We start from the raw sequence: 23,787 nt of genomic DNA, 5'->3' as shown, positions 1-23,787 counted from the left end.
GGTTTTGAAGGGAAGGGCTTCGCATTACGACATTTTCAGCTCGGCTAGATCGAAGCAGCCGGGGAGTAAAGTTTTCGCTAACCCAAAAGCACCTTCATAATGTGCGATGAAATCCCCTTTCGCCCTTGCGCGCAATTATTCACCCACCCCCACCCGGTTGTGTGTTTTGTAATGCGATGCGTGGGAGCTTCTGTGATTGATAAAGGTTGACTGTGACTGTGGGTTATCAACATTTGTTGCTACGAATCGCCGTTTGCGCAATCGGAGCGAAGCCGCAACGTGAATCTTCTCCTTGACTACCACAATTGCTCAACAACATAACCTCAAAAATCATTATCAGTGCGGTCCGGCCTCTCTAGCACCTGGTTTTCGGCTCCCAATTCTCATCCACCCAAGAAAATTGAAAATGAAATTTGACACGCTTTGCAACGGCTGTCGTCCTTCGGTGAAGAGTTTCCATCCAACACACTCCCCTTGTCCAGGGTAGAGGGCGAATGGGTGGAAGGTAAACACGGCCAAATACCTTCAGTGTCTTGCTAGTAGAAGAATGATGTCTTCAGCCACGTTTCGTACCGTTTCCAGGAACGGGACAGAGCAGCGAGGTCGTCAGCATTTTATGGCCCGGCAACAAAATTCGAAAACGGACACCCTCCTCTCTGCCGTAGCTTTCCAAAAAGCACCAATGAGCTGTGTGTGTGAGTGAGAGAGAGAGAGAGAGGGAGAGCAGGACTAAAAGCAGCAACAACTTGTTATTAATTAAAAAGTTAGCAACTTTCAGTGGTGTTGCAAACTTTTGCTGTTGGATGATTTTAAAAAAAACAACGGTTGGCTTTGCTTTGACGTTAAGCCGTTCGCGGAGCTTCCATTTCGCATGCCGCAGGAAAGGGGGGGGGGGGGAATGAGTGTCCGGAAAATTATGATTTAATGTGCAACAATGCAAAGTGTACCGGAAGCAACCGGGCTTTAGGGAAGGTGATTTTAAATGTAATTGAAAAAGGGAGAGAAAAAAAAAACAATACTTGAAAGGGCAAAAAAGAAAACCAAATCAAATGATAAAATAAACGGGCGATTCGATCAAGGCATCGCTCCAATACAGGCAAACCCCACAGGAAAATGGAAAACCTTTCGGGGAAAAAAATCGAAACTCGTGCAGGGATTACTCGATCCGCAACCGTATCGAGCAACAACTTTTGCCTTTGTTGTTGCTGCTGCTGCTGCTTCTCCCTCTTCAAGCACGACGATGACAACAGCTTTCTTCCGAGCAATCGACAACCAAGCATCATCTACGCGCAGCTAGACACACCACACGGCTCACACGTTCATTTGCTCGGCTGACGAGGAGAAAAGGCAGGGAGAAATAGGGTTGAAGGCGGGAGTGAAGGGGGGGGGGAAGAAATTGGGAATGAGTTTTCTTCCTCAGCTGACGACTAGCCGCCCTCTAGGAAGAAAAGCAAACATTAGAACGAAAGCAAGCAAGCAAAAAACACACATAACTCTTAAAGAGAGAGAGAGCGAAATATACCACAGATTGGCAAAATTAGAAAGAGAGAGAGAAAGAGAGAGCATGAGTGAATAAAAGAGGGAAAATAATAATATAAAAAGATTTGCCTTTCTGATAAAACTCCGTTCCGGTCATCCCTGTGCTATGGCTGTTTGAAGAGAAGGAATGAGGAGGTAAGCGACGAACCTCCTCCGGGGTTGGGGTTGGTGGTGATGAAAGTTGGGCGTGAAAAAGGAAGCAAAGAAAAAAGCCCATAACCTGCAACGGAACAACACACGCTTTGCTGGATAGCTTCCGCCTTTACGTGTGTACGTGTGTGTGTCGTTTCTTTCCACTCACGCTCTCGCTCTCGCTCTTGCTCGCTCTCTTTCCCATTCCATGGAGACGCATGGTAGGTTTCAAGCGAACAAGCAGCAAAAAGGCCTCATGCATAGCCGCCGGAGTGGGGTGGAGGGAAAAAATGTTTATATACAGCTTCAAACATGCACACACACACACACACATGAATGCACACATACAGCGCGCGCTGGTGACGTGACTGTTCTGAAGCTGAACACTACACGCTCACGAAAGGACCAAAACGGAAAGTGAATGTGTGTGACGCTCCTTGTGCCAAAGCGGCGAATCCTTATCGTAAGGTAAAAGGGCGGCAATGTGGATTGGGAGTAGGGGTGGATGGGAGGGGGAGTATTTTTTTCCTATTCTCCTTATGGTGAAGAAAAAACCACCAACCAACCAACCAGTCCGGAGTGAGTGTTGTACGTACGGTGGAAGTGAAGCCACCAGGGTAGGGAAGCAGTAGAGAAAGGTGGCGGTTCGACCTCCTTTTTTGCTGTTGCTGCCCGCCCAGAATGGTGGCTGGAAAAGTGGCAGAAGCTTTTCTCATTTTACTCACGAACCAGCGTTCGCGTTCGTCCCCCCTCCCCATTGCTCGGGGTCGCTCGTGGTGTGTTGCGTGATTTCTTTTCCTTCTTTGCAGTGGAGGTGAAGGGACAGGGAGGTGGAGAAAGCGATAAAAGAAAGAAAAAATACACGAGAAACAAGCACAAGCCGGTGTGACGATACTTTGGATGGTCTCGGATCGTCGGATTGCATGACAAAGTGTCTCAACGGTGGAGCGACAGAGGGAGGGGGGTGTTTTACTGATGGAAAACTCGCACCGAGCCCCGGCCCGAAGAATGCAGGCCATGGAGGGTGCGGAAAATGGCAAAAAAGCTGCTGCCGTCTATTTTCTCATTGCCTTCGGGGCAGATTTCAGGCCGTTTGCCGGTCACCGTTCTTTTCCTCCCCTTGCTCAACCCTCGAAACCTCGAAGTAGGATGGAAAACCCCTTAGTAGGAGGAGGAGAAGAGAGGAAAAAAAGGTACACACAGCGAGCGTTAGCAGGGAACAATCGTTTGTACGCAAAAGACGGTGTACGGCGCTATCGGGCGCTCTAGTCCCTGTGTGTGTGCACAAGCCTGTGTAGTACAGAGTGGGAGGAGGGTTTTTATGCTTATTCCTTCCGACCCACTCTCTGCCGTCTTCTCGCAATCGACGTAGGCGAGCGTAGGCAGCAAAAAAGGGGGATGAAAATGAGAAAGTCTGCGCACGGACGTGAAGAATGAGGTGAAGAAGTTTCTAGCCTGCTTGACGTTATATTCCACCAAACGACGACCGTAGGACGGCGCTGGAAGCAACAAAGCAGCGGCGAAAACGAAACGAACAAATATACATCAGGCAGAGGCAAACAGGAAACGAACCCCCAGCACACACAGAGGCCAGGCGGAAGCCAAAGTGTGCATGTGTGAACCCAATCGAGGACAACCAAGAAGAAGAAGAAGAAGAAGAAGCAAAGAAGCAGAGTGGCCTACACCGGACTTTGCGAGCATAACCAAAGCTGGGAAGCGAATAACAACTCGTTTTATCCTTTTTTTTCCGTGTGTGTATTTCCAACTCGATTCGTTTCTCCATGCTGTTGCTGCTGTTGTAGTTGTTTTTTGTTTGCCTCTATATCTATCCTCAGCATTGCCTTTTCTTTCCCCAAGGCCCCCGCATCCATCACTGCCGGTCAACGTGCAACGTGGTCGTCGAGGTGGTCTGGCTTATAAAATATTAATTTTAATTTATCTGATAGCTACATTTCGGGGCTACAACACGGCTCCGGCTGTCTCCTTCTCGCCCTGAGTGGTGCCACCATTCACGCGGGAGGCCCATTGGGGACGGGACACAGCGATAAATCGGTAGCTTGAGGGCTTGGGTTGGGACGGTTGGAAAAGCCTCAAATCCATGCCCATTTCCTGCCCTTTGTGTCCTTGTACGTTTTGCAGGAGATGACAGACAGGGGAGGAAAGTGAGACAAACAAACAAAGCAGACACAAAGTGGCTTGTGATGTGATGGCATTTTTGGAGCGGAAAAATATTTATATTTTTGTATACAAATGTCTGTGGAAAGATGTAGCAAGCGGATCGTTAATAGCAAATCCTGCTTTTCTCCTTTTGTAGATTTTTAATCCACCTTCTCAAGCAAACGGGCCTTGTCGTACAGGAGCAAAACGGCAAATTTTCCACCCCATCCCCAAAGACTAATCGCATAACCATCTTATCATCTCGTGGGGTACGAGACCTGTTCGCTTCCCATTCTAGACGCTCCTCTTGATTGTGTTGCTTCTTAAGCACCCCCATCCTTCTTCTCCTCCTTCTCCTCAAACACTTCGAGCCACGATGGGGAAGAGCGAAGGGAAAACTTTTAAATTAGGTCTCGGATTTCTCCAATCACGTGGTTGTTGAGTGTTGAGAGAGCGGCACTGTCCGGCACTGGGAGGGAGGGAAGGGATGGATGGATAAGGGAGAGCATTCCTACGGTTATCCTACTCACACACACACACACTGTCCCCTGTACCTTCCTTGCGATTAATGACGAACATTAAAAGGCACCGGCGAAAGTAAAGCATAGGAACCAATTTTGCAAAAAGTTTGCCTTTACTTCTCCTTGACGAGGTTTTTTCTCTCTTCTTCTTTTGCACTGTACCTTTTTCCTTTCGCTTTGGAAAGGTGTGTGCAGACACACATACACACACACACTCACCGGGAAAGTGGATTTTATTTTCCTCTCTCCAGCCGATCCTTCTGTCTGGGGTTTTTGTTTGTCGGTTATCGTTTATGGTCATTTTTCTTCCATTTGCGCTGACGAACTCCATTCTCTTTTTTACGAAAAAGAGGAAAAAAGGCGACAACCCAAACCAAAAAAATGAAAAGAAAAGGATCCACAAACTCACCAAGAAGCAGCCGGAAAATTGCACCTGACAAAGCGGGTGGTAATTAATTTCATTAAAAGTACGAATGATTTGATGGTTTTAATTAAATTTGCGCCTTTTCTCGCTCGCTCCGGAAATTCTCTTTTCCGTTTTTTTCACTTGATTGGATGTTTTTTTCTTCTTCTTCTGGTGGTTGTAAGTTGGCAAAGTGGCGGACGGTGGACGGCAGGTGGACCAATTTGCATTTCTTTAAGCTTGGCTCTGTGGTTTGCCCTGTGGAGCTCCTGGCTCCTGGCAACAGAAAGTGGGCCCTTCCTGCCATCGTTATTTTAATGCGGGCGCGGTGTAAATTGAAAGATACGGATGGATTTAACTGGCAATGGCAATGGTAACAACAACTACAATCGATTTTGTGTCTTGTTTTGGCCCTAAAATGAGGCGCGGTAAATGAAGACGTAAAGCTAATGCCCACCGTGTGGTGGTGTGTTTTCGAAGTTGTTTTCTGGTTTGCTGGAAGCACAGCGAACACAGTCCAAGCATGTTTTGGGTACAAATTAAGTACGCAGACACACCATTACAGGCGTCGGAACTTTCTTCGTGTCCTTTGGTTCAGAGAGTCATTCCACCGGGGCACCAGGGGCACATTAAAAAAAACAAGGTGCCAGCGCTCGGTCTTAACTTTTTCGCGCTCTGCTTCGGCCAGCAACCCAACCCATAAGCCATAAAGCATCGCTTCAGATTAAGTCATTCGATGGTCGCTCTCTATCGCTGGATGTGTGTGTGTGGTATGGTCATAAAACTGATGTTTTTCTCCTCCATGGTAAGCGTAGAGCGTAAAAGCGCACACAAACAAACAAAAAAACAAACAAACCAGGGGGAAGAAGCAAGCAAAAGTTGTGCCATACAGCGCTCTGTAACCGTAGACGAAAATAGCACTTTTTGTCCTTCGCTTTTCCGAGGAAAGCAACACAAAAAAAGGAACGCCAAAGTGACATGAAGTAAAACAGTGCAAAAAAAGCACCAACCACCTACAGGCATCAAGCTCTTTCGCAGTGTGCACACAACTACAAGGAGGTGAGGGAAAGGATACGATGGGGGAAAGGATTTCGACTTCAAATAAAGTACCCCCAAGTAGGGTGGGTCCCGACTGGACTGGTGGTTGTGTAATGAGGGAGGTGAAACGATGCATGCAGGGAGAGAGAGAGAGCGCGAAAGATAAACTGGACACCGGGGGCACCCGGGCACGGACCGAGCGTTTATCAAATAAAACTTTTCCTTTTCCACAGCTCCACAGCAGTCAGGCGCCACCGGCCCCGGAGTCGGTGGTCGGTGCCGTCAACACCGGCTGATGGGACACACAGAGGCTCCAAGGGAGGGTTTGTGCAAGGACAGTGTGCTGAAATGGCGCAAGTTTTATGTGGCTCTCGGCCCCACACTCTCGTCTGTCGACGATTGCTGCGTTTGTTTGGGTGTGAGTTAATTCACAACCCATTCTCGATGTGTTTTGTGAGCTTTCTAGGGGATGCGGAGTGAGCGTGCGTTGTGAATATGAATTTAAGGATTTATAATAAAAGCTTGTTGAAAGAACTCAAATGTTGTGATTCTTTGTGTCCGGGTTTGTCTAATTTTATTACAAAAAATGACCATTGAAGCCATTTTTACTACACCAATACATCAATATTCAATATCAACCACCATTGAACGGTTTACTTTCCGGCTTTGTTCCCCCATAATCGTAAGTGATCCCCCTTTCCATCCCACCCATTCACTTGCTGTGGAACTATGGCTATTTATTAATAACTTTCCCCCCCTCCCTCTCATAATGTCCTGGTGAGCTTTTCGCACAGCAGGGGTGAACCAGGAGCAGCGATCCGAGGGGGAGAACAATTCAATAACGGTTGACGGGGGCAGTGGTGGCGAGTGGCGAGCACCAGGGCAGCTTTTGTTTGTATTTGCAACGGCACTGATACAGAACGACACATTGGCGACGTCCATTTGCACGAAGCACGAAGCGGGGCCCTCGCCGCCGTCCCGCACCCCTTTATCTTTATTGCATAACTTTAGGCGCGTGAGCCCCTGTGTGGGAAACGCTGGCCGGATATCACTTTTCCTATCGATTGATTTTTCATGAAGCCGATAATCATCATTGTTGGTATTATCGCGGGTAAAGGTATTTCTCTCTCTCCTCTCTCTCTCTCCATATCGGTCACATTTGGTGGCCCGATGTAACGATGTGTTTATTTGTACGCTTCATCAACAAGGACTGCTGAGTGATGCGATAAGAAAAAGGCCACCAATATTCAATTTTGCCTTTTGATATTATAATTTGCGAGCATTCCGAACTTAATTTCGTATTCTTTTCAGTTGTCAGTTACTCCCCCTCCCCAGCAGGACTAAAAAGAAAACCACAACCACCACTCCGCGGGAATCAAGCCACAGAAAGTGAGGCAACAGTAGCCGGTAATTACTCCGAAATAAGATAAAAGAATCATTAAGCAGTAGTCGTAGCCCGCGCTTGTCCGCCTGCTGTCCGCAATTCATTAGCATGCGCAAATCCGAAAAAATGGCAACACAATACCGCAAACCTCTTTCCCGGCTTTTTGTTTTTTTGCTTTGCTTTTCCAGCAAAAGATCTTACAATTTAATGACCATCGCGCGAGCTCTTTCTTTCTCTCTAGCTACTTCTGGAGTTCTTGCTGATGTAGTTTTTTTTTACCATTTCTTCCATTATCATATGCGGACTCGAAACTTAAGACACTTTGAAATAGTATCCTATCCCGATGGAAAACTGTCCTCTTAGCATCAAGAATAAATGACTTTAGTTTTGTGCGCTTTTCCATCCATTCCCTTGCGCGGACGGAAACGACGGGAAGCCAACGGTGTGACTCGTTTATTCCCCTATTTTCCTTTTTGCCTCGGTGGTGGTGTGACACTGCAAAGCTAATATTCACATTTCAGTTTACACTTTGCCGCTTTCGCTGGTTTCGAAAGTGCACGGTGCGGAAAATTGTACGGTTGCATAACGTTGACCCCGGCCAACTTCTTGCCTCGTTATCTAATCGAGTAGCGAAACTGCTCCCTCGCTCGTTCGCCCTCTCTTAAAATGACCACATTAAACCAAGACACCCGACACTCCTCCTCTCACCACGACGCATACACACCCGGCAGCAGGAAAGAAGTCAAAGTTTTTGTGTTGCAAATTTTCCCTCTTTAAGGCGCCGCCGCCGCAACAACCCGAACGTCACTTTCTTTGCCACTTCCACCAGCCTCTTGCCGTTTGCCAAAAGGAGTGGTGGGGAATAATTTCAAACCCCCTACCCATCACCCCTACACAATATGCTTACCAAGCGGCCGCACGGCGTGGACAGGGAACAAATGCTCAAATTTCAACGCCATACTTGCGCGGCCTACAACCGCTGACGGTGACGGCCTGAGCATGCGAAATATGGCAAAAGGTGCATGTTTGTATCAGACAACCGATGGTGGAAAGTGGGGAGGACGGGTGGGACTACAGTCTGCAAATTATTTCACCACGCACACACACGCACACCAAACCACACGCATCCACATAAGCAAGAACGCAAAAAAATCCTTAAAAGGTAAACATTCTGCCTCGTGGTCCTTTGATGCTTTGTTCTTGTTTGGCGTGACTATCGTCACCAGACGGAATAGTGGGAAAAAATAATGTAATAGCTTATTGATAGAATTTAAACAATAATAAAAAACATGTTCTACCGTGCTGAAAAACATGGGCAAAGTAGCAAATTAAATTAATAAAAATAAATTAAATACATTTGTCACCCAAAACACCATCTTAAAACGATCTGCCCTGCACCCACTGTGTTTGTCCTTCTATTCTCCTTAGTGGTGCGTTTTTAAATATCCTTAGGGAACACCAAAGCATACCGAAGCATTGGAGTTAAGGAATGGCATCAACAACAACAAAAAACTCCATCCACAAAAACGGGAAACCCTTCATTCGTTGGTTTTTGCCATTTTCCCTCATTTTTCGCGTGCATTTCGCGTCTTCGGGTCGGGAAATCCCGTTTCCCGGTTTCACGCAACATCATACCAAAGACACGGGAAGGGGGACACTGCTCCTTAAGAAGGGTTTGCGCGACGCGGGGAAGAAAAAATGCAAAAAAAAACTTCCTTTCCTTTGCTCAATTTCCATCCACCCATCCTTCCACAAGGGGACGGCGAGCGCGGAACGGTCGCTTGAGTACGGTTACGGTGCGTGCTAAGCCTGTCTGTGTGGTGGGAAACCCTTAGCACCCACTCACACACACACACAGAGAGTCAACCACCTTCTACAGCTAGACGGTGGCAACTTTCACACTGACGAAGAGGGCGAGACGAGAAAAACCAGTGAAAAGAAACCAGAAAAAAACCCTCCTTGAAGGGAAAGCGCAATACGATACATTCGGAGAAAAAAGGGAAGAGAAGGCAGCATTCAATAACTGTCTCTCTCTCTCTCTCTCTCTCTCTCTCTCTTTCGCTCCCCTCTTTGAATCACTCTCAAACGTAGGGATAGAATATGGGAACAGTTATTTGTTTGCTTCGCTTATTGCGCCAACCAATTCGACTTTCCACCACCGATTTTCCGCGCTCCCGGTCTCACTGTACGTCGTTTGAAGCGGGCCTTGGTTCGCCTTCAATGATGGAAAATCGGGGACGAAGTTCAATCCCGGCTCCTGCCGGTATCCCTCCACTGGTGCGGTGGTATCATCGCCATAGCCATCTTATCAACCCACTCCCCCCACACAACGTCCAATCGCCCAGTTGTTATTGTTGTTGTTGTTGGGCGGAAACCAGGACACAGCGGACTGAAGAAGAAGGAGGAAGAGAAGATTGTGCGAGGAAAGAAATCCCTCTGGCGTCTCGATCTTCTGTGGCCTGCTGTGTTCCTGGACGTTCCTTGACGGTTGACTCTGCTTAATGGTGTCGACGGAGATGTGTCGTTCGGGCCCCGTGTGTCTGTTTTCTCCTTGCTTTGTTTCTTCTCCCAAGCTTCTCCCAAGTCCCAAGTCATCGCCCCGCAAGAGGATGATCTGTTCGAGCGCGTGAGTGATGATGGAAAGGCAAGCAAATGGAACCTTAGACAGCAAGTAATGGTAGCAAACTCCCACAGCCAACCAAACAGTAGACGACTTTTCCTCCCTTTGCACGAAGAAAAACGGATCCAAATTCATCTTCTGCCACCTCCGGGGCAAGCGCTCCTTCTCTCTCTCTCTATGTGTGTGTGTAAGTTTGTGATGTATTTGGTGCAAATGTGGTTTCAGCTTCTACCATTCTTCTACCCTGCATCTGCCACCGCCACCGTGGAAATGTGAAAATATGTGTTATAAATACTTTTCCTGCATACATATTTATGAGCACGAAACGCACAAAAGCCGGAAGCCGGAACATTGCTGGATAGACGATACAAGCAAGAAAAGAGCAACAATGAGAAGGAAAGAGAGAGAGAGAACGTGGGACCGTGATAGATACGATCAGATTGGGGACAGAATTGGAAAGGAAAGGCTCGTTTGGGTTTTGGTGTGCAGACGACGGACGGACACGGACTTTTTGCCGGAGAAGTTGTATCCTCTTTCATCCTTCCTTCATACACACACACACGCAGACAGTGTTTGGCGATGAAATGTTGCGTCATTTTGGCAGGCGACTAGATTTTATCTCGTTTTAATAGAATAAGATTCGTTTCAAATCAACCAAGCGTGGGGTGACTTAATGTGCAGAAAGTTTCGCCTTCGCTTGCAGTAAATGAGGTAAGTCAATGCTAGCTGAACCTATTTGAACCCCTCAAAGCAAAGGAAAGGAACATGCAGTAGAAAAACACTTTAAAGAACAGGGAAATAAAAACCCTCAAAAGAAAAATTAAGAACCAACGTTTTGTGGTTCTCGATTTGTTTACGGACGGCTTCCGAACCAGCACAAAGCTGTGTGTGTTTAGCGTCAAACAATTGTTTTAAAACAATGTGCACGTTGCGAGAAGGAGATGGAGATGAAAAATGCCTCCACGGGAATGGTGAGGAAAGCGGGAGAAAATCAAACACACAAGTGCACACAATTTCGAGGAAAAACGAAAGAAATGGAAAGAAAGAACTTCACATTGTAGAGCAGCATACAGAAGAAAAAAAAAAACCCTCCAATACACACATACAGACACACACATACAGACCCACATACTTGGGTCCTTGCTTGAGATTAGTTGGTCTCGGGCAGGCAAAAATGGTATCCAACCGGTACGGGTGGTGCCATCATTCCCGTTCCCGTTTCCGACACACAAGCACTAGTTAGAAAGAGAGAGAGAGAGACAGAGGGATGCACGGGAAGGGAAAATCATTCGCCAAGGCAGCAGAAGAAGGAAAAATAAAACGGCAACTGCAAACTGCTTCGGAATAAGAGTGATGCTACCGCGGGAATATTAAGTGGAAAAACCTTTCCACTTTCCATCGGCTGCCGGAGCCTTCGGACGGGCGTAACCCGGGCGGGGTGGGAAAACAGAAAGGAAGATGAGACCGGAATGAGAAACATTTTCCGTGTGCAAAGGATCCCCGATCCCGTGGAAAACTCCCTCCCCGCCCTCGGTGGCACTGGCAACAGAAACACACACAGCCACACAGTCTTGCGTGTTGGAAAATTCCCAAGACGCAAAAGGACACATACACTGGCGAGCAAACTTGACGTCGACGATTCCGAACGCTCGGATATCATCCGCCCCGCATTCTTCCCGCCCATGGTACCCTCACCCCTCCTTCCTCTCCCCTCCCGCTCGACGACTTCTAGTGGCTTTTTGTCGCCCTTTTTTCGCTCGCTCGCTCGCTTCAGCTCTTCTTCATCGCGTTGGCGTTGGCGCGTCTTCCTTTGCGCGATTGCGAGCGCATGGAGAGAAACAACGGTAACAAACGGGTAGCACACAGACACACGGACACACATACACAAAAGCACATCCCACCGGCGATAGAGCATGGGACATGGGGCTGGCAGAACGGTTTGGGAAAATCGCTAAAGTTGAGAGCGCCGGAATGATGGCTAAACTTTCCTTTCCGAGCATCATTCCCGTGTTAAAAGAGCGAGATAGAGAGAGAAAGAGACAGAGAGACAGAGAGAGAGAGAACGGTTGAGGGGTTTATAAGGTTTTGAAGGCGCTTCATGGAAATGTGGGTGGGCTTTGCAGAGCCTGTTCTTCTTCCTGAGAAGGCGAAGACACTAAATGAAGCATCGATGAGCAACCGTGGGTTCGTGTGGGGTGGTTAGGTTGAAGGCATTTTCCTTCCTCCCACAAAGAAGTAAGGGGGAGTGTGCCAGGGAGTGTGGGTTGGGGGGAAAAAAGGTCAGATACGGATTCAGTTATCGTTTCGGTAAATATGTAAAGCAGAGCAACAACATCCTGCAGGGCTTGTGGAGGATCCCGAAACCGAAGGGACCGGAGGGGACACTGGCGTGGGAAAGACGGATTGCCGTTGCTGTACGCGTGTGTGTGTGTGTGTGGGAAGGTTTCCGTTGATAGGGAGGTAAAGAAAAAGATGAGCTTTTATGGTTACAAGAGGAGACCCAAAAATGCCGGGACTCCGGGGGGTGGGACGGGATGAACCATAAATGAGCTCCAGCGTTACATACCCCCCTTCCCCCTCTGTGGTACAAAGGGGAAGGGTGGGACACAGCAAAAAAAAGGGACAACCGAGGGACAAGATTGAACTTTTTCCATCGAAAAGCATAAAATCTTTGACGACTCTCGGCGACTTTTCTCGGAAAGCGGGGGAGGAGGGCGCACCCGCTGCCCTAGAAAGATGTCGACAACTACCACCCAAGGTGGGGAGGAGGTGAACAGTCGCTCGAAAGTGTCTACAGCGAGTGTGGGCACAGGATCGTCCGCGTTGAAGGTCGGGCTGCTGTATCTCGGGCGAGCAAAGTTCAACTTCTGGCGGCGAGTCTTTTGCAACACAAAATTAATGACCGTTTTCGGGGTGGTAGTGGGGGGTGGGCTACCACCCACCATCGCCAGATGGAATGTTTGACGTTTTGTCAGCAACAACCTTGACGTGTGTGTGTGATACAATTCTGTTTCGGAAGGGCAAGAGATCGACACGGTGTTGGTGGCGGTCGTCAAAATCGATTGTAAAATCGCCCCATAAAAGTTCCTCCCCATTACATTACACCCAAAAATACTAACAAAAAAATTGGGGTTGAGTGGGTGATGAGGGAATTTCCCCGTGCACAATTTCACCCACTTTCGCACCCCCCATGGACAGTGGGTGCCATTTGTATGTGTGTGTTCTGGCACGATTTCTGAAAGTGACTAGCGCGCGTGAAAAAGGAAGGAAGCGGTTTATATCCTTCGATGGTGAGAAAGAAGGACATAAACACACACACACGGTCACACACAGTCACACGGAAAATTGGCTACAGTTGGCTGCCCACAGGGGGGGGGGGGGATAAGGGCATAATGAGGAACGCGGACGAGTGGAGTTTATTTTTTGAATAATACAACAGGAAGTCCGAGAAAATTTATTATCCGTCCACTCGCCTTCCGTCGTCCGTTGACTCCTTCCTTTCCCATCAAAACGAGGCCAATTGGTGAGGTTTGGGAGCGAATCGGTGGACGGCCCGCGCGCCAACTGTTTGCGTCCTTTCGGGTTCGGTGCAAACATCACGTTCCAGGCCCCACAATCCACACGAGCTTAACGGGCGCAATGTCTCTCTGGGTTCTTGTGTGTGTGTTGCCCACTCGTCGTTTCTTATTTATGTCTCTCTTTCTGTCTCTCTGTTCATTCGACAGAAAAGCGACGGCTAGGCCTAGAAGGAACGGAAGCACGCGGAAAAGGATATCTAGGCGGGCGGGTAAGGTCCTTTTTATGTCTGAGTTTTCTAACGGCGGGAGTGTAGCAAATCCCCCGGCCCCAGATTAGCCTACAGTCACACACACCCACACACACTGTTGGGTCGTAGTCACCTGCCATCCCCTGTCCCCGGACAGGTCGAGAAAAATGCCTCCCGGGCACAGCAAAAAGGGACGAAAACCGGACGGTCCACTTGCTTTTATTCTCCACTTCATAGCGGATGCGAGATCGCGGGAGAATATTTTTGCTGATCCTTCCTCCCCCCACCCCCCCCCCCCAACATTTTCCCTTTATCTATCTTTCCCACCCGAACAAAACAAAATAAGAAGAATGTGTATGTCCTTCACACACACACACACAAACACCGGTCGGCCCAAAACCCACCCAATCGCGCTTCTACGGAAATCGGCCGGTCCATCAAACTGCGGGGCCGCCCCCGGTTAAGCCCGGTGGAAAATGTATCCCGTATCTTTCAGTGTCCTTTTTTACTCTTCCCTTTTCCCTTCTTACCCCCCGCCCCCACTCTCTGAGCTGAAGGAGAGAAAAAAAAGGATACACCCGGGAAAGGAACAGATTCGGATGGTGAAGCTTTTTGATTTCGATTTTCTCATTTTACTCGGCTCTCGGAAGGATATCGGAAACCCTCCGGGCAAAAATGGAAGAAGAAAGAAAAATTGTCCATCCTCCTCCCTTTCTCCTCTCTTTCAACACCGTTTCTACACAAATAAAAAACTCCAAAATTTTCCGATTCGAATTGTCGGCCTTTTTTCCCCAAATTTTCCTCAACATTTTCCTACTCCACTTTCTCCCGGCCATGTGGAGCGTTGTATTGCGTTCGAAGGATGTGTTTCCGTTGTGGGAGGACTTATTGTTGTTGTTGTTGTTGTTCCATGTGTTCCATATGTGTGTGTGTGTGCTTGAGGAATCAAAATAGGCTCTTCCGAATCGGAGTTTTGGATGATCTCGGTGAGCAGGAGGGAAAAAAGAAAGGCCGAACTGTGCATAAAGGCTCAATCCGGTGTGTGTGTATGTGCTCCACACAGATGGACAGAGCGACGTGGCAAAGAAAGCAATGGGGAGGAGGGGGGGCAGGGGGGAAAGGACAACAAAATCAATAAACACATAAAGCAACACAACAACAATAGAGTGGCAGGCAACACACCACACACAACGATTCCAATATCACACAACGTGCGCTTCGATCGCGTCACACATACACACACACATGCACACATGGCACTGGCCACAGAACAGGGTGACGTTCGTGTGTCTGTCTTTTTTTCTTCTTATTTCTGCTGGTTGTTTCGTTCATCCTTTTTGTGCTTCTCTCGTTTGCCGTCGGGCGTCGAGCTGAACATAGAACGTACGGCAGGCGACGAGCACATGATGTATGGAGGTTTTTTCCGAGTGTGGGAGCGAGAGAGAAAGAGACAAAAGACCTCATTCTGTGACCGGCATGTGTGCACATATGTACCAGCACACACACACACGTGCACACACACACGCTATCGCTTCGAGCGAGTAGGGCACACAAAGAGCCTGATTTCGAAGTCGGAAAATGAATATCAATCCAATGGCGCAACGGGTTGAAAAACACCACCCACTTTCCCGATCGAGGCGAATGTATCGTCCCACACACACACACGGGAATACTACCAGCATCACCTCCGCTTCCACAACCCCCATTCGTCCTTGTATTTAATTCCGCGCGCCCAATCGTGTTAAGGACAAACACATCATTTTAACCTCGTTCTAGAATTCTTCTGCGCCCCAAAACCCGGCACCCCGGTTAACTGCGCTGACGAACGCACGTACGTTGAAGCAAGGGGTGGGGGTGGGTTTTGCTTGAAATAACTTTCGCCGCTACTGTAACGGGCTGGGCGAGGGACGACGACGACGACGACGACAAATGGACGAAGTTTTTCCTGCTCAGCCGCCGCCACCGCTTTTGGTCGTCGAGATTTGGAAAGGAAGCGAAAGAAGGCCAGAAAAAAAGAGCGGGAAAACTTTCCCAATTTCACCCCCATCAGCTCCCTCTCTTCCGAAATTCATTGCCTTGAAACTGTTACGCCAAAGGCAGAAGAAGGTTTGTAATGTGGCGGCTGTTTTCCCTTTTGCCGACTACAGCCACCATCACACCGCCTGCTGTGGTGCCACCGTCTGCCGTTTGGGGTGTCGTTGTTGTTGTCGTTGTTTTTTTGCCTTTCCTTTTGCGCAAGAAAGTGTACGCAAAAAGGCTTCATCCCGCAACCCCGTTCTTCGGGCGGACTAAGGGAAAAAAAAGGGATTTTAAGTCGATTTTTTTCCCCTTTTACTCCCTTTTTCCGTTACTGTTTTTCACAGCCCAAGAAATGGGTGGGAAAAAAGAGGCTACAGAGAGCGACAACACACACACAAAAAAGAGTTTAAAAAGTATTTTTTCACTTCCCACACTTCACCCCCACACGAGTTGTTTTTGGAGGAGGAGGAGGAGAGATTCTACTTCTGGTGCGCCGTGATCCTTCAATCAGCCATTTGCGCCAATGACGCAATTGTTCCGATCTGCTGTCTCTCTATGTATGTGTGTGTGTGTGTGTGTGTCTGTGCGTGTTTCGGAAGCGTTATGTATATTTTTATCATGAGTTTTTAATTCCCATAATGGAGAAAGTTTGGCGGAAGGAAAGCGATGAACGTCAGTCATCAGACGCGCCCGAACATTATAATATGATTGTGTTTTACAAATTGTAAGTACGTGCTTACAGCTGTGCTGAGACGACTTCAAAAGAGAGCTCAATTTTTATAAAAGGTTTTTCCTTTGTTTGTTTTAATATTACCTAATAAAATGCGTGAATTAAGTACAATTAAACAGTCTTTCCTGTGCTGTCATTTGAAGCCTTTTGGGAACGATTTCCGTTGGTGGCGGCTTATGCAAAAAAAGGCAGTGCAACACTCCTGCTCAGGGCTTTGAAATGTCCGCCGAGGTAAAATAGAGCGTATAAATGCATAGAAGAAGAAAAAAAACGGTCCAGACACCGAAAATCGAACGAAAGGATAGAAGAAAAAACGAAGCGAAGGGATGTATCAAATTTCGCTCAAACGCTCATTGACGCTGACGCAATTGGTCCCGCGCGGGCCCCTTGCTTAACGAACAGTGCTTGTGCTTCGTGTGTGTGCGTTTATTTGTATTTTCGTGCTCTCCCTTTTTCTCACTCCCCGTTCTCTTTCCCTTCAAGTGTGCATTACCTCGAAGGACCTCGAAAGGCAGCCGTAATTGCTGCACGCGGAGCAGCAAGCGAGCATTAGAAAACCCGGCGCACACGGCGCAAATTATGGGGCGTTTGGTTTAGTGCCGGACGCGGGAAACGAAACAAGGATGTACCCGTGACAAAACCAACGCACACACACACATGCACACGCAATGTACCCCGTGACCGCGTAATATTTTAATCATGATCATAAACGGTAATCGAAAGAATAATGATGACGGCCGCGAGAAGTGACGGCCTTCCCGTGTTTACGATAATATCGGGGTTGCACCGCGCTTTGATGCCGCTGGTTGAGAAAATTACGCTTTTCCTCCGATACAGTGTGTGCACACACACACACCCCTTTCCCCTTTCAATTTGGTTGTGGAGAAGAGTGTTTGTTGAAATAGTTTTGTTTGGCTTCCACGAACGAAGAGCTCACTTGTGACGCTCCGTTTTATGTGTTTACGTGTGTGTGAGTGTATGTGGAAGAAGGTAAGAGCTTGGTGTATGCAAGGTGAGTGTGAGTAATATGAGGCGCATAAAGGGGTTGTTAATGCGGGATGGGGTTGTTTAGTTTTTGCGCGCACTGTGTTTGCCCAAAAAAACAAAAAAAAACGGTTGCGGCGTGAAAGTCGTGTCACCCGAAAATAAGCTCTATTATGTCGATATTGATACAGTGCGGTTTGGCGATAGTGAGTTAGTGTGTGTGTGTTTTATTAGTTTACGTGTGATGCAATCGTGATGTCACACGGTGTATAAAAACGAAAAGTGTAAAAATATAGGTTGCTTCGATTAGATGCCTTTTGTACGTTTACAGCTTGTCACGTCATCGGTCGACACCGTGGTTGAATCGTTAGCATCGTTCGCACATCTATTACAACATGCGGCCGGTTTAAGTTCAAATCGCAAAATAAAAATGTCAAATTTATCATCGTTGACGATGACGTATTGCAAGAGAAGCATTTAAAAACAAATGTTTGCTTCTTGTTTTAAGGTTCAACGACACATAATAAATGGCTTTCAAAAAGAAAATCTCACCAAAGAGAGGGATGTGTAAAACATTAAAAAATTTCACCATTTCTTTCAAAACCATCCAATATTATTCACCCTGTTTTATCTTCATCGCCGTTTCAATTACACCCTATTTTGGCGTCCTTTTACGGGCAGACCCCGAGCTCCGTGCACTCATAACTTCTCCCATTCGTCATCCAGCGTGTTTTGTAAGCGCTCTCGCTCGCTCTCTGTTTACATCCGTGCGATTTTCCCCGGGACACCGGTCCCCGGAACCCGCGCGGAAGGATGCAAGTTATTTACTGCCAATCACCCCTTTTGCTGTCTGCATTTTTAACCCTTGCGACTTGGCTTCTTCATTGCTCGGGCCGGTCTTTATTTCTCTTTTTTTGTTGCTGTCCCGCGCAATGGCTAACACCTTCCACCACCACCACCACCACCACGCCCGAAGCGGGACACTTGGAAGGGATGGGAAGTGGATTTACGGGCATTATCGATAGTGTGCCTCCTGCCGGGGCAGTTTTCCATTTTCCAACATCCTCCGATGCACCCGAGCGAGGATTGTGCGCGTATGCCAAGATTTGCAACGGTCGTCCTCGGTCACAGACACGCAGGCACACACGCACACTGTGTTAGTCACAAATAGTCAGCAAAGAGTCGGCAATCTAACAACTGTACGACCGAAAGGGTCCTGTCCTGTTCGCATGCACAGCAACGGAGCAGTGCTTCTGCTACTCTGTGTACTTTTTGTATGCGTGTTGTTTTCATCTTTCGCTTCGCTCTCTCGATTGCTTCCCATAACCCCTTTGATTCCCCTCGATAAAGTGTGCTTCCGCAGCACAGAATCCAAACCACGCAAGCTGGATGGAAATGGGAAGGATTCGTGCCGATTTTTATGCGCGGTTCCCATTTCCGATCTGTCCTCGGAATCGGTTTAGGACGGGAAGCAAACACATGTATCCGTGGCGAAAATGGGAAAGAAAGAGAGAGACATGCGACCATTAGTTGCGTGAATTATGGTTTTGTGAAATGGGGAAGGACGATCAGGACGTAGGACTCCGAACGTTGTTGTGCAGAAAGTCGGCACATCACAATCGATGGTGACGAGTCGTTGATGAATTTTGCTTGGACGGGCTGAGAGTTTGTCGCTCGGACCCTTCTGCATTTTGTTTGCAACCGGGGTTGACACAGAGATTTTCATGTTCCGTTTGCTCGAGTCATATAGCTTTGTGTTCGTGTTTCTGTTTATGTTCAACGAACGGATCGATTTTTATCATTTGAAAGAAATACCATTTTACAACCATGCCAGGGTATTTCTGTCGGTGGACTTATGTTTTATGCCGTATGCCAATTTCCGACTACAAAACCGAACATAAAAAAGACACTTTTTATGACACATCCAAAAGCGGAATAAAAATCGAAACATAAACAATTCGACTCATTCGCGTCTTCAAAGTTTGGGTAATCCACGCGCAAGCTGAGGGCATCTCTGTATAGTATACCATATCGTTCGCGCGTCCGGGCACGACAAATCGCTCTTCCCGCTACGAACACTACACTCATCACCGTGCGCACAAATGGGGGTAAAGATTTATTAACTTTAATTGAAAATGTTTCACGCTGCGTTCGTTCGTTCGTTCGTTCGTGCGGCTTCCAAGTGTACCGAGAGCGTGGCAGCGGCCCGGAATCGTTTATGTTTCCGTTTGTCGCTTGTGTGTTTTTTTTTGTAATGCTGTTGCTGTTAGTGTAAAGCGACCCTCAACAACGGTGACAGTGTTTTAGCAAGATGGTTGTTTAATTGTGGTACAGAGAGAGAGACGCACACTGACACGCATATGCTGGCTGCATGCTTGGTCGTTTATTTTGCAAACCTATTTTTTTTTCTGCACCCGACAATAGCACACAATGTGACGAGTGTGTGTAGTTGGGTGTGTAAATGAGGGGCTCAAACGAATCGTACCTTTTTGGGGTTGATGTTAATTTTTATGATCACCACAACAGGACAGGGAGAGAGACAGGGGTCGTTGGTTGTGCATACCTAGGAGGGAGAGAAGAGAACAGACACATCATTAGTTGTGTTGATTAATTTATACAATGATGAAAATGCTTTAATACAATGTTTGGCTTGTCGTTTTTTTCTGCTCATTTTTTGAGCCATTACGACACTTTTAACAAGTTAAATCGTTACTAAATTGCACTCAACACTCGTCTATCACAGTCAACCACCTTCAAAGTAGCTCTTTTCCTCGCATTAAATCGATCGCAACTCCACACTCGATTCGGTGCACATAAATAAACACACACACGAAAAAGCAGAGGGAAAAGCTTCACCCAACGCCCGTGGACCTTCCACACACGTGCGAATGTAGGTTATGTCATAAAAAGCAACATTGTTGGCCCAAACCCGTTGGCGCATCCTTTGGCGAAAGTGCAGTGCCGTCCACCGTCGTTCGCAAAACGAAGACGTTTGCATGATGATGACGATGTGTGTGTGTGTGTGTGTGGCTGTGTTTGTGTGTCTGTACGATGAAGAGTTCCATTCGACCGTGGTGAGCCGGTTGTTTCGATTGTTTTACGTACGCTCTACGTTTTGCTCTCAAACCTGCTGTGAAAAAAGGGAAAAGCCGCCCAACTCACCCCTATCCTCTCCAATGCAATTATTGTTTGGCTTTAAACTTTTCCTCCCCATCATTGGTGGTGTGCCTTGTGTTTGTGATTTTGGAAGGGCGGAGAAGGTGCTTTGCGGTGGCGGGGAATGGGAATTTGCGAGTGGGTGACAGAGCACGATCACCATCCAACGGCCTGCCGCCGCTCGCGAAAGCTCACGTAAGCAGAAGAAAATGTGCTTAAATCATGACTTTTCACTAATGAACGCTACCTGGCCACATACCCCCCCCCCCCCCCCATCCGTCATCCATGACTTATTTGCGGTTTGGTTTGAGTGTGTGTTTTTGTTTTTTCGGTGAGGGAGTGAGAGAAATGCTCTTCTTTACCATTACCATTTTGAGCTTATTTGTGCCTGCCAAGTGGAGGCAAAGTGTATAAATTACTCAACAAAACAGTGACACAAGCTGGCCAAGATGATCGTTTTTATGGGGTGGCTTTTAATTATTCCACTGCCCAAAAGACGGGAGTAAATAAAATTACACAAATTGCACCACGCTTTGAAGAACCTTTTTCCACTTCCTTCGCAAAGGAAAAGTGTTTCAACGGGAGCAAGGAACGGCTCGGGAAAAATTACATGAAACTGTGTCAACTTCCACCACCCCAACAAGCCCCATTAGAAACCGAACCGAGGCCACCCATCTCGCGCCAGTATGTAGACGATGCGCTTCCTTCAGCCATTTCCAAATGAACTCATTTTCCCATTTCCCAACCCAACGTGCCGCCGTGCCCAAGGTGAGTTTGCAAAACACCCAACAGGGCAGCGCCTGCTTTGGTGGAAAGAGGGAGGGCTTGGTGGCGGTGAAATATTCAATTTATAAACGCACACAAACACACACACACACCGATGCAAGACGCACACGTAGAGGCGATAGTGCAGGATGGAGCGCGCGCCCGAGAGCTTTCGGCGAGTGAAGAGTGGTGCATAACGAAACGAAACGAATCACCGATATGAACGAAAGTTGAACCTCATTTTCTCCTCACCACCCCCTCCCCCCTTCTCCCCCCTTTTAAGGGACGTTGGGTGTGTTTGGTGGACTGCACACGTACAGCACAAGTCCCTCCAACCAACCAACGTCGTTTTCGAGGCGACATTCCTCGCACTGTGTGTGTGTGTGTATGCCGTCCAAAGTTGCAACGGTTGGCACTCGCCAGTCCAACACCCTTCCTCTCTCTCTCTCTACCCCTACCCCTACCCCCCCTCTTTTTCCGTTGATTTTGTTTTCCTTTCCTTTTATTATTTTGGTTTCTGATCATTGCTCGACAAAACCGTAGCACCAACCTCAAACTCCAATTGCGCGGCGACACATACACAGGAAAGCTCCCCCCCCCCACTGTAGGCCACCGAAGGGTGCTTTTGGGGGTGGAAAATACCGAGTTGTGGCTGTGTGTGTGAGTGTGTATGTTTGTGCTTTCTGAATGAAGCACGACGGGCACGAAACAAGAGCGAATCGAATCGAAGAAACAGCAAAACAACAGCAACAACGGCCAACAAGCAAGCACAGAAGAAGCGAAAAATATACAAAAAAAGAAGTAGAAAAAACACACACACACACACCACGGGGGAGAAAGAAGCTCCATCGTGTAGCAACGTCGCACCGTTGCCGGTTCGGTTCGGTTCGGGGTGGCGAAAGAAATAAAAACCTTCCTCCCTGTTTTTTGCGGGTCCCTCTGTCCCCCGGAGCCCGCTAAAACGATATGGAAAACACCCGAGCGCAAGAGGAAGCAAAGCACACACACACAAAACAGTGTGGAAGAGTGCTGCACTACAACCCCTCCCTCCATTATCACCCTCTTCTTCATACCCTCAAATGGCCAGATGGATTGGCGCGCGCGTTTGGCTTTCGTTCGCTTTTGCGGGCGGGCGCGCGCGCGCGCCCCTGCGCTCGGTTTGCCGTTGGAACGATTTTGCATCATTATGAAGTGAGGCACCGAGAGATCCGCGGGCGAGAGATGGACGACGAATGCGGGGTGGGGAGTAGTCAGTCGAGGCGGTCAGTGGCAAATGCGACAATGCTTGCCTTATGCATACACACACACACATACACGCACACATACAAGCGCACAGTGTTTCCGAGACGCGCCGCCATCGATGCGGTGTGTGTCGGCGACTACCCGTGGAACGACGAACCGCCTTGAGACGATAAACTTGTGTGTGGACGACGACGACGACCACGATGAAGGAGGTAGCGGTTGAGGGTATATATACTAATGAAGAAGAGAAAGAGCAGAAGTGGAACGAGGGCGAAACTCCCTTCCCTTCCATTTCTTCTCCCTTCCTGCTCCGCTCACCCCCCCAGTGTGTGTGTGTGTGGGGTGTTTGGCCACCCCTGAGGGCGAGACCTCTGCATTCACATGAATTTCCTTACGTCACCTGCCCCGTTGCTATGGTCTCGCTCTCTCGCTCTCTCTCTTACTCTCAGTGTATGTATGTGTGTTGAAGGCAGCGCGACCTTCTTCTTGTGTGCACTGGCTCGCATAAGGCGAAGTGATTTGCTACCCCACCGACTCCCACCGAGCCACCCGAGGGCGCTGGCGCTGGGCGGTTCGAGCTGGACATTTCGATGAGCGACCCCTTGAAGAGAGGGAAGAAAAAAAAAACAGTGCCCGACCAGCCGAGGTCTCGTTACAGCGGTGGACAGTGTGGGTCGAAGACAGGCGAGTGGTATTGTGAGGTTGGAAAATTTTGGAAAAATTGGATTGATTGGTAACACTTATAATTCCTTGTTGTACATTGGAACAGGTTGGAAAGCTTTATTTAAAATGAAACAAACTAAAACGTGCCATTCTGCTAGAAGAAGTGGTTTATACCCTGATAGCAACTTCATTCTTGGTGACTTATCCCGATAGTCTAATCGTATGTGCACCGGCTCTGCAAAGGTAGGATGTTGTTCAATTTCCATCCGAATCATCATCATCCCATCCGCTTTTTAAGCAAATTGTGTCTCTTATTCAATTTTCCACTAAAATAGTAGAATGATGATCAGTTAGAAAGGCGATAGGGCTCCAAAAAAGATGAAGAAGAAGAAGAACTGTGTTTGATTCAAACAAAATGGTGGGGGGGTGGTACAAAAAGCAACATTCTCAATTCCAATAAATAATGCTGCAAAAGTATTCTTAAAAGTTAGTTTCATTTGCCTGCCCGTCCGTCTGCTATTATTTTTTGCACACGACTGTATTATTGGCGCGCCGATGGCTCTCACACTACTTCTGCACTACACACGCCAACCGAATACTGTTTCCTTCGCAGTGTTGCCATCCAACAACAACTACGGCGTCGATGGTGACGACGACGACGACGTCGA

At 47.9% G+C, this 23,787-nt stretch overlaps 1 protein-coding gene across 4 annotated transcripts in view; it reads right to left on the bottom strand.

The window, feature by feature from the left end:
- Positions 1 to 23,787, bottom strand: part of LOC120907109 (zinc finger MIZ domain-containing protein 1) — a 99,942-nt gene that overhangs the window by 32,778 nt on the left and 43,377 nt on the right. The window contains exon 3 of one of the 4 annotated variants that reach the window (XM_040319044.1): positions 19,779 to 19,856. The exons of the other annotated variants lie outside the window; for them this stretch is intronic. The gene's annotated coding sequence lies outside the window, so the exon portion shown is untranslated. The remainder of the gene's footprint in view (positions 1 to 19,778; positions 19,857 to 23,787) is intronic. 4 annotated transcript variants of the gene reach the window in all.

The sequence above is a fragment of the Anopheles arabiensis genome, chromosome 2, assembly GCF_016920715.1.
Source record: "Anopheles arabiensis isolate DONGOLA chromosome 2, AaraD3, whole genome shotgun sequence".
Taxonomy (NCBI): domain Eukaryota; kingdom Metazoa; phylum Arthropoda; class Insecta; order Diptera; family Culicidae; genus Anopheles; species Anopheles arabiensis.
Note: the sequence above shows the minus strand (reverse complement) of the source record. Positions and strands in the feature narration are given on the sequence as shown.